The sequence below is a fragment of the Scyliorhinus canicula genome, chromosome 21, assembly GCF_902713615.1.
Source record: "Scyliorhinus canicula chromosome 21, sScyCan1.1, whole genome shotgun sequence".
NCBI classification, from domain to species: Eukaryota; Metazoa; Chordata; class Chondrichthyes; order Carcharhiniformes; family Scyliorhinidae; genus Scyliorhinus; species Scyliorhinus canicula.
In genome coordinates this window covers 26,957,983-26,970,003 of record NC_052166.1, presented here as the reverse complement: position 1 = coordinate 26,970,003, position 12,021 = coordinate 26,957,983, and positions in this window count along the sequence as shown.

Sequence of the window (12,021 nt, the reverse complement as noted above, 5' to 3'; positions counted from 1 at the left end):
CAAGTCTTGCTCCAATTGGATATGGACTGCTTCATTACCTGAGGAGTCGTGAATGGGGCTAAACTTGGGCAGTCATCTGTGAACATCCCCACTTCTGACCTTATGATGAAAGGGAGGTCATTGATGAAGCAGCTGAAGATGATTGAGCCTAGGACACGAACCTGAAGAACTCCTGTAGTGATGCCCTGGAGCTGAGATGATTGTCCTCCAACCACCATAACCATCATCCTTTGTGCCAGGTGTGATTCCAACCAGCGGAGTGTTTTCTCCCTGATTCCCATTCACTCCAGTTTAACTAGGGCTCCTTGATGCCATACTCAGTCAAATACTGCCTTGATGTCAAGGGCACTCTCACCTCAGGCATTCAGCCCTTTTGTCCATGTTTGAACCAATGCTATAATGAGGGCAAGAGCTAAGTGACCCAGGTGGAATCCAAACGTGAGTAGTTTATTGCTGAATAAGTGCCGCTTGATATTATTGTTGATGACTCCTTCCATCACTTTTTTGATGATCGAGAGTAGATTGATAGGATGGTATTTGGCTTTCCCTGTTTCTTGTTTACCGGACACATTTGGGCAATTTTCAACATTGCCGGGTAGAGCTAGTGTTGTAGCTGTAATGGAACAGTTTGGCTAGGGATATGGCAAGTTCTGGAGCACAAGTTTTCAGTACTTCAGTACTATTGCCGGAATATTCTCAGGGCCCATAGCCTTTGCAGTATCCAGTGCCTTCAGCCATTTCTTGCTATCACGTGGAGTGAATCGTATTGGATAAAGACTGACATCTTTGATGCTGGAGACCTCCAGAGGATGGGGAGATGGATCATCCATTCGCTACTTCTGGCTGAAGATTGTTTCGAATGCCTCAGCCTTTTCTTTTGCACAGATGTGCTGGGCTCCTCCATTATTGAGAATGGGGATATTTGTGGAAGATCCTCCTCCAGTGAGTTGTTTAATTGTCCATCACCATTCATGGCTGGATGTGTCAGAATTGCAGAGCGCAGATTGACACGTTCATTGTGGAATCACTTGGCTCTGTCTATTACTTGCTGTTTATGCTGTTTGGCACAAGTAGTCCTAAGTTGTAGCGACATAATTTGAAATCTGATCTTCCCCATGTTCTTCAGTGGACGAATGAAAACCTATTGATATGCTTGACCTGATGACCTCATTGGCCTCAGGTGGAATTATTATTTTTCTCTCCGTCACAACCTGTGCTCTATTCTCCAATACTCACAAATCAAATGTTACTTTTAACTGTAAACTCCAAAGATATTACTCTACACACGCTTCCTTACTACTCCCCATCTCCCTACTATATGTTGGAATCAAGGATCATTGCACAATTTCCTTTTTGAATTCATGATTTAATGTCTGTTCACGGCAGCAGGATTCCTCGGTCTTCCTGCAGGGAGATTTGATTGAGCGCCAAATTCCCCGAACTCGCTGGCAACGGTAGCGAGGCGGACTCGCAAGAGAGAATCCCGGCTCAGGTGTTTCCCGTAAACTCGGCTGGAATTCTCTGGCCGTCGGGATACCCTTTTCCCACTGGCAGCGCACCCATGCTAACGGGAACTCCCATTGGCGGGAAGGTAGAATCCTGTCGCCAGCAGATGGCGCACAGCTGAGAAACACATGGCTGGAGGACTGGAGAATCCTTCCCCTCATTCCCTCTTCCAACCTCAGGAGTTCTTTGTAAAATCTTGGCATCACCTCACAACCCCCCCTTGCCTTTTCTTGCGGACGTATGAGACAATTGCCTCAATCAAAGGAAGGATTCTTGTTCACAGAACCATCTTTTGCCTCAGCAAAAATATTTGATGTTGGCTTCAAACATAGAAAAATAATAACTGCTCAATTTCCAGTCAGGTCAGTATCAGAACAGATATTGCCAAGTTGTTCTTAGCAGTAGCTCACAAACAATTGGCCAGTTCAAGGCTAACATTGGGAAACATCCAATGTATATTTCTTGCTTCTTGCATCACTATGTGTTGCTAAGTACTCATTATGTACAATTTAAAAAGCTTATTACGTGGAATAATTAGCTGAAACATCAACAAATGTCCTCCTTTGTAAAGCTAGATTTGAAATCTCTCCTTTGCAAAGTGCTGCGAGTTTCCTTTTGGACTAGAATGATTAGATTAAGTTATTTTACTGCAAGTGAGACTGGCAACCATTCAGGTAAACCATCAAGAGAAATCGAGTATCATTTACAAAGCATCAGATTGATATCTTTATAAAAGTGTGTTCGTCAACCATCCCAATTTTAGCAAGGATAGTCACAGCACTCGTGCACTGAACCAATTTCACTGAATGTTGATTCAAAACAGCAATTTCTGGTATCTTTTCACATTCTGCCCACACAAAGGCTGCCTCTGAGACCACTGCACAATTATGTGCTTGGTTTGTTCCCATAAAAGATAGAGGGAATGCAGTCAATTTAGCTTATTTTGTGGATTAATAACCAAAATGGAAAACATTGGCAAACCTGTCCCGGCAAAATAATATTTCAGAGACAGTGTACCCTTGATGAACTCACAAGGCTCACCTTTTGCAATTAGTTGAATATTAGATCGTTATTTGTTCAATATGCTTCTTCCAAACAGATCTTTTTGTGAAACAGAAGGGATGATAAATATTTGGCAGTGACAACAAATGGGCATTCCATATCTCTTTGATTTTCAAATTGTCTACCGATATGTGAATGACCCACTCAGTGAGTTAACAGCACAAAAACCTTCAATTGCTATTTGAGACATAGATTTACCCTCAACACATAATTGGTCAGTTTTAAGGTTCTCACTTAGTAGGTAAATACATAGAACATAGAACAGTACAGCACAGAACAGGCCCTTCGGCCCTTGATGTTGTGCCGAGCAATTATCACCCTACTCAAACCCACGTATCCACCCTATACCCGTAACCCAACAACCCCCCCCCCCCCCCTTAAACCTTACTTTTTAGGACACTATGGGCAATTTAGCATGGCCAATCCACCTAACCCGCACATCTTTGGACTGTGGGAGGAAACCGGAGCACCCAGAGGAAACCCACGCACACACGGGGAGGACGTGCAGACTCCGCACAGACAGTGACCCAGCCGGGAATCGAACCTGGAACCCTGGAGCTGTGAAGCATTTATGCTAACCACCATGCTACCGTGCTGCCCAACAGTACAGTTGGGAGTTTGCAAATTAATTTATTTCTCCTTGTTCTCTAAACGTGCTAATCCTTAGGGCTGGACTGGACTGAAAGTTCACAGAGGTCATAGAGCACTAATCAGTATTTCTAACCTCATCTTCGTTCAATCATTGATTGCAATGGTTAGCGCTGCTGGCTCACAGCGACAGGGACCCGCCTTTAATTCTTGCCTCAGGTGACTGTGTGGAGTTTGCACGTTCTCCCACGTGTCTGTGCGGATTTCCTCCGGCTGATACGGTTTCCTCCCACAATCCAAAGATGTGCGGGTTAGGTGGATTTGCCATTATAAAATTCCTTCTTTGTGTCCAAAGATGTGCAGGTTTGATTGGGGTTGCAAGGATGGGACGTGGGAGTGGGCCTTCGTGAGATGCTCTTTCACAGGGATGGTGCAGACTTGATGGGCCTCCTGCTGCATTGCAGGGATTCCCTGCACTGCAGGGAAAGCTAATGATCCACATGGAATAAAGGGGTATCGCTGAATACCATGAAAGACAAAGAAGCTTACTCCACAAATTTCACCAATTTTGTAATGACAGCAAGAATTTCGCCCATTTTTTTCCCCGCCAGATTTTAGTTATCTTAAATGTCAGGATATTAGTAAGCCATGTGTCGATGAACAATATATCAGTAATTTCAATTGGATGTTGCTGGTTGGCAGTTATTTTGTTGGAAGGAAACAATGCAACAGGTGCACAAGCATTAGGATCGTTGTCTAATTTTTAAAAAGTTTGATCGTGATTTGTTTTTGGCTTTTGCGATTGACTCAGTGGAGTTTGGCCTATTTCAGCATCAATGCCATGAAATAGTAAGAGATGGTGTGCATAATTAACCAAACTGCCAGTCTCTGACATTAGTCATGTCAATGCTTAACCCAGGGGAGGAAGGAGAAAATCAAAGACTAAGGCTGATCTTACTCACCATCAAGCAGCTAACTTTAAACTGAAGATCGGCAGCAGAATGTGAGCAGGTTTCTCGGGTAAGTCCTCTGGTAGGGTGACAGGTGGTACATGTTGTGGGCAAAAGCAGGGACATTGAAGAGCAGAAATGACCACATGGACCCTCATTCTCAATTCAAGAGATATACCAAGTCATACTACCCCAACATCCAACTCCAACCCTTTGTTGGTATGTGATGCGGCGAGCAGGTGATGGAAAGTAACATTTCCACAATTGTCTGATATTATATAATCTACCTCCACTCCAGCCAAGACCTAGATTTATGATATCAGCATTAATGGAAAAAAACAACCTCTAACCTAAGGTGCACAGTTAGTGATTGCGCAAAAGGATAAATTGACAATAGAATTTATTATTGCTCACTGATGTCCCCCAAAATGCTAAATCTTTTGTCATAGCCTGGGGTTAAGCAGATCATGGGACACTAATGAAACCTTTAGCAGGCATTGGCACGTTTATGAGACTGGATATGGGAATAGGCACTAAGGGGCGAGACACAACCTTCTATATCCTGCGTAAAACTGAAGTGCCAAGAACTGTGAGTGCCTCCTGTAGTAGAGTAACTGCTCTGCACTCCTGTTCTGTTGCATTAAACCTTTTTTCTTTTGATGCAACCTGTTTGGCTCGGTGCGGACTCCTTTCCAGCCCTCAGAATATCTTTCTTTTATTTACTGTCCACCATCACCTCCCCCACCCGCACTTCACCTCTCCTCTTTTAGCTTTTATCACTCGATATAGCTTTCATTGACAGAGAAATCAGTTCACGACCTGATGACAGATCTGTGTTCAATGTGACTCGGGAAACCGTTTCTGAGTTGATTGCATTTATGTGACCTTGACCTGAGTTTAGCAACATAATGCTCCAAGAGCATGCTTTTGTCAAAGCGGAATCTGAGCCTCCATCAACAAGGCGGACTCGATTGAGAAATGTATTGTGAGGCAAACACACCAGCATGCTACCCTTTAACTCCCTTCTTGACCATTGTTTTGAATGGTAATCAACCACATCAGCATCCAAGTTCAAAGTGATTTGTCAGGCCATATGATTTACTAATTGGTGAAAAGGGTTGATCAAATCACAGAATTGTTGCAGGGCAGGAGACTATTTGACCCATCATGTCTGGACCGGCTCTTCAAAGGACCATTCTGACTTTGTGTCATGGCCCCTGTCTTTTCTCAGTACCCCTACATATTGGGCTGGATTCTCTGTCCCGCCAGCCGGCCATTGGGGTTTCCCATTGTTGGGAGCCCCACGCCGTCGGGAAATCCCCGGGCATGGGTGTGCTGCGTACGCAATGGAGAATCCCGCCCATTTTCTCTGTTCAAAGAGCATGTTCAGCACTGTGCTGCCATTAAGTGCAGTGAAATCCTGCTTATTGAACATTTTCAGAACATTCGGTTGAACAAATTAGGTTTTCTTCTGAGTTGATATCTTTGGCAGCCCCTAATGTTAGGTGACCTTTGCTGCTGGGATTCTGCTAAGCAACGAAGGGGCAATGGCCAGAGAATGAGGAAAATAAGACAAAGCTTAAAGACGAATAGTATCAGAAAATCCCTAAAATGATTAGCCAATGAAAATTAAAGATTCATTATTGTTTATATAATGAAAGTATGTACAATTGAATCTTCAGTGCTGCTCACCTATTTGTCAGATCAGAACTCAGAATTTTCTTTGTTATATTTGTGATGCTCGGTCATATTAAAGCTGAAGAGTGGGACCTATTTCCATTTGCTTGGTATCCGCATCAAGCCACTTTTAGTCAAGTAGAGAATAAAGATGTTTCTATTCTGGCACAACAAAGTGCTTTGACTCACAAACTTGGAAGAGCAGTCCCTGTTACTGCCTCATGCCAGCCACCTTCTGAACTCTTCCAATGAGACTGGCAAGTTCACATCAGTTTTGGCGGTCTTTATTTATGCACTGAGCCCCTTCCTTCTCAGAAAGTTAGCTTTCAATAGCTTTCAGAAAGAGGAAATAGTGCCTAGTTGACGTAGAGAAAACGTTTTCATAGAATTTACAGTGCAGAAGGAGGCCACTCGGCCCATCGAGTCTGCACCGGCTCCTGGAAAGAGCACCCTACCCAAGGTCAACACCTCCACCCTATCCCCATAACCCAGTAACCCCACCCAACACTAAGGGCAATCTATCATGGCCAATTCACCTAACCTGCACGTCTTTGGACTTTTGTTTTGGATGGACTGGGTTTTGTATGTCAAAGGTTGGATCTTTCTTTGAAAATGAGAAATAAAGGGCGTGGGGGTAATAGGATTGAGAAGAGAATTTAAGTAGGGGGAGTTGCAGGGGAAAGCTCGGAGGCGGGTATGGAGTCAAAATATCTTGGGCAGGATTCGCCATTGGCGGGATCCTCTGCTTCGCTGGCAGCGCACTAATGCCTGTGGTTTACCAACAGCGTGGGCTTGCCTAAATTGGGAAACACCATTGGACGGCTGCCGGACGGAGGATTCCACTGCCGGCGCGGGTGGCCGCACCAGAAAACGGGTGCGACGGGATGGCGAATCCCACGCATTGTGTCAAGCTGGAGTTATCGTTACTCTGGGCAGAATCTCCAGTTCACCTCAACTCCAACAACTTTCTGGGTGCTTGTGGAGTCGGAAACTTGCTTCTAACCTCTGCTACATTAAGTCTGATCATCAGCTATTCCATGATATGACATTGTATTGTATTGTGCATGCCTGGGCTTGTCCAGGCTGGCTCTACCTGTGGCTCCTCCCCTTGGGCTTATGTATAAAGGTGGCAAGTCTCCACCCCCGGACCCAGTTCGGATCCAGAGGCAGGAGGCTTGCTGTTTAATGTATTAAAGCCACAGTTACATTCATCACTCATCGTATGTTATTGATGGTGTGTCAATTTAATACACAAGCTCCTAAAGATTAACTCATCACTCAAGCCTGATCACTTGGAGCTGGACCCACAGGCAGTCAATGCTACAGAAACGTTTGAACACTGGCTAAGCTGCTTCGAAGCGTACCCCACATCCTTCACCGAAAACTTCACAGACCTCCAGAAGAAGCAGAACCTCCATGCATGGTTAAGCCCAAGAGAGTCTTTCTCCTCATCAGGGATTCCCCCTCATTTGCAGAGGCAATAATGCTGCTAAAAGGACAATACGTGAAATTAGTTAATGAGGTGTATGCTAGGCACCTCCTCGCCACGAGACGGCAACGCTCTGGGGAATCACTTGCAGAATTCCTGCGTGCCTTGCACATACTCTGCCAGAACTGTGACTGCTGGGCGATAACGGCTACCCAGCACGCAGAGCTGCTGATCAGGGATGCCTATGTCGCGGGAATGAACTCTAAATATATCTTCCAGCGATTACTAGAAGGGGGAACACTTGGCCTCCCAGAGACAGTACAACTCTCCAACTCGCTGGAGGTGGCCTCCAAAACATGGGGGCCGACACCTCCGACCGCGCGGCACCCTCGTGGGTGCAGCCATTAACCGACCCGGATGCGACACAAGCTTGTGCCGTGCAGCGGCCCGCCTACACCGGAGGCCCGAAGTGCTACTTCTGTGGCCAGAGTAATCACCCCCAACAACGCTGCCCGGCACGAAGCGCAACTTGTAGCGGCTGTGGGGAGAAGGGCCACCAGATCCCCCCCAAACCTTCTAGGCCCAGCAGCGCTTCCTGCTGCCTGTCGGGGCTGCCCCCAGCTGCTGCGCCACCTGCCATGTGCGACCCATGGGCGCCGCCACCTTCGGTGCCATCTCTAATGCCGGCTGACACGTGCGACCCGCGGGGGCTGCCATTTTGGACGTCATCTTGTACCTCACCCACCACATGCGACCCACGGGGGCCACCATCTTGGGACCACTCCGCAGCCTCCCGCGAGTCCAGCTCACCTGACAGTACACTGGCCGCAGTTACCTCCAACCGGCCGCCTTCCAAAGCCCGTCTCCATCATGCTCGACCAGTCCCGGCCGCACCACCTCGCGAAGTCCACGATGACCATCCGTGGTCTGACTTTGACTCCGGGACCACAGACAGCTTCATACACCCAGATACGGCAAGGCGCTGCTCCCTCCCAATTTTACCCTCAAACCAGAAAATCTCCCTGGTCTCCGGATCCTACGCAGTATAAATCGGGGGTACTGTGTTGTGACCCTTACTGTACAATGCGTAGAGTACTCTAACTTTAAGCTCGATGTCCTCCCCCATGTCTGCACTGCCCTATTACTGGGGCTCGACCTCCAGTGCCACTTCCAGAGCCGGACCCTGCCCCACCTCACCGTTTGTAGCATCGCGACCCTTAATGTCGCCCCACCCTTCCTCTTTGCAAACCTCACCTGGACTGTAAGCCCATCGCTACTAGAGGCAGACGCGACAGTGCGCAGGACAGGGCCTTTATCAGGTCAGAAGTCCAGCGGCTCCTGCGAGAGGCTAGTAACAGCCCCTGGAGAGCCCAAGTGGTGGTCGTCAAGACTGGGGAGAAGCACCAGATGGTCATCGGTTACAGCCAGACCATTAACCGGAACACGCAGCTCGATGCGTACTCCCGCCCCCGCATATCTGACATGGTCAATCAGATTGTGCAGTGTCGAGTCTCCTCCACAGTCGACATGAAGTCCGCGTACCACCAACTCCCTATCCGCCCGGAGGGCCACTAATACACTGCCGTCGATGCAGATGGCCGCCTCTACCACTTCCGCAGGGTCCCCTTCAGCATCACCAACGGGGTCTCGGACTTCCAAAGAGAAATGGACTGAATGGTTGACCAGTACGGGCTGCAGGCCATATTCCCATACTTGGACAATGTCACCATCTGCGGCCATGACCAGCAGGACCATGATGACAACCTCCAGGGCTTCCTCCTCACTGCTAAACTCCTGAACCTAACCTACAATAGAGAAAAATGTGTCTTCCACACAACCCGCCTAGCCATCGTCGGCTACGTCGTGGAACACGGAGTCCTAGGGCCTGACCCCAACCGCATGCACCCCCTCCTGGAACTCCCCCTCCCCCACTGTCCCAAAGCCCTGAAGAGATGCTTGGGGTTCTTCTCGTACTATGCCCAGTGGGTCCCCAACTATGCGTACAAGGCCCACCCACTGATCAAATCCACCATTTTTCCCCTAATGGCTGAGGCCCGACTGGCCTTCAATCGCATCAAGGCAGATATTGCCAAAGCTGCAATGCATGCTGTGGAGGGGTCCACCTCATTCCAAGTGGAGAGCAATGCATCGGACTTTGCTCTGGCCGTTACACTCAATCAGGCGGGCAGGCCCGTGGCTATCTTCTCCCGTACCCTCCATGCCTCAGATTCGACACTCCTCCGTCGAGAAGGAGGCCCAAGCCATTGTAGAAGCTGTGCGACAGTGGAGGCATTACCTGGCCGGCAGGCGATTCACTCTCCTCACTGACCAACGATCAGCGATTGCCTTCATGTTCAATAACACATAGCGGGGCAAGATTAAGAATGACAAGTTTCTGAGGTGGAGGATCGAGCTTTCCACCTACAGCTATAATATCTTGCATCGACCCGGGAAGCTCAATGAGCCCCCAGATGCCCTCTCCCGCATTACATGTGCCAGTGCACAGATAGACCGACTCCGGGACCTCCACAATGACCTCTGTCAACTGGGGTCACCCGTTTTTTTTCACTTCATCAAGACTCGCAACCTACCTTACTCCATCGAGATCAGGTCCGTGACTAGGGATTGCCAGGTCTGCGCAGAGTGCAAACCGCACTTCTATCGGCCAGACAGAGCACACTTGGTAAAGGCCTCCCGCCCCTTTGAACGCCTCAGCATTGACTTCAAAGGGCCCCGCCCCTCCACTGACCGTAACATGTACTTCCTTAACATCGTTGACAAGTACTCAAGATTTCCCTTCGCCATCCCCTGCTCTGACATGACATCTGCCACCGTCATCAAGGCCCTGCGCAGTCTTTTCACCCTGTTCGGGTTCCCCGCCTACATCCACAGTGATCAGGGTTCCTCCTTTATGAGCGACGAGTTGAGTCAGTCCCTGCTCAGCCAAGCCATCGTCTCCGGCAGGACGACCAGCTATAACCCCCGGGGAAACGGACAGGTGGAGAGTGAGAATGCTATGGTCTGGAAGGCCGTCCTTCTGGCCCTACGGTCTAGAAGTCTCCCAGTCTCCCGCTAGCAGGAGATCCTCTCCGACGCGCTCCACTCCATCTGGTCGCTCCTGTGTACTGCCACCAACGAAACTCCTCATGAACGTATATTTGCCTTCCCCAGGAAATCCACCTCCGGGGTCTCGCTTCCATCCTGGCTGACAGTCCCAGGGCCCGTCCTTCTCCTCCAGCACGCGAGGAGCCATAAAACCGACCCACTCATCGAAAAGGTCCTGCTCCTTCACGCAAACCCTGGTGGCACACCTGGTGGCACACCAGGACGGGCGGCAGGACACGGTCTCCATTCAGGATTTGGCACCTGCAGGTTCCCCAGCGACCATCACCACCACCCCCCCCACCCTAGACAGTCTCCCCCAACCACTTCCCCACGAATGAACACCCGCAGACCCAACGGCGACAAGCACCACCACCTCCGCCCATACACCGCCACCCCTTCGCCGAATCAACATCTGGGTGAAGAAGAAGAAGACAACACGCTCCCGGACACGCAGTCTCGACACCCAAGGCCCACACCACAGCCGGGACTGAGGCGATCACGGCGGAAGGTCAAGGCCCATGACAGACTTGACCTTTAAGACCACTTCACCCCCTCCGGACTCTTTTAAACAGGGGGTGAATGTGGTACACCACGGTATTAAATTGTGCATGCCTGGGCTTGTTGCTCCTCCCCTCGGGCTGATGTATAAAGGTGGCAAGTCTCCGCCCCCAGACTCAGTTCGGGACCAGAGGCAGGAGGCTTGCTGTTTAGTGTATTAAAGCTTCAGTTACGTTCATCACTCATTGTGTGTTATTGATGGTGTATCAGAGAGAAACAGAGGTAATGGGCTGGAATTTCAAAGCCCCTTTCAAGATGAAACATAGATGGTGTTATGGTTTATGGGGGTTTCCCTTTAATCACAGTATAGACAAAGGAGAACCAGATTGCAACACCATAGGTTACTTAAATAGTTGTCAGAGTTTATTGCAGAGGTGTAGCTTGCTCACAGTTAAAGATGGAAGTGGAGAGAAAATTTGATGATGTCACCATGTAATCATGTGCCATACTATACAGAGATTTGTTGGTCACAATACACAGCAGCTGTGGAAACAAAAATGAAATGAAAAATGAAATGAAAATCACTTATTGTCACGAGTAGGCTTCAATGAAGTTACTGTGAAAATCCCCTCGTCGCCACATTCCCGTGCCTGTTCGGGGAGGCTGGTACGTGAATTGAACCGTGCTGCTGGCCTGCTTTAAAAGCCAGTGATTTAGCCCAGTGTCTTTAGCTGGCATGTGGATCTGGAAATCCCGCTTCCACTCCTGAACAGAGTGTCCTCAGCGTTCATCCTGCGGTGAGCGGCCGATCAGGGCCTACCGATCAGTGGGTCTGCTTCTCCTGTGGGGGGCTATCTTCCTCCACGCTAGGCCCCTGTAGCTCTCCACCATGTTGCGTCGGGGCCAGCGCGGAGAAGGCATCTAGTGCGCATGCATGAGTACGCACCAGCCATAGCGCGCATGCGCAGACCCACAGCGCCCGTTTGACACCGATATCGGCAGCTTGAGCTGTGTGAGCCGCTCCAGTGCCGTGCTAGCCCCCTGTAGGATGCATAGAATCATAGAATTTATAGTGCAGAAGGAGGCCATTCGGCCCATCGAGTCTGCACTGGCACCTACAAAGAGCACCCTACTCAAGCCCACCTATATACCCTATCCCCGTAACCCCCCCCCCCCCCCCCCAACCTTTCTTTTGGACACCAAGGG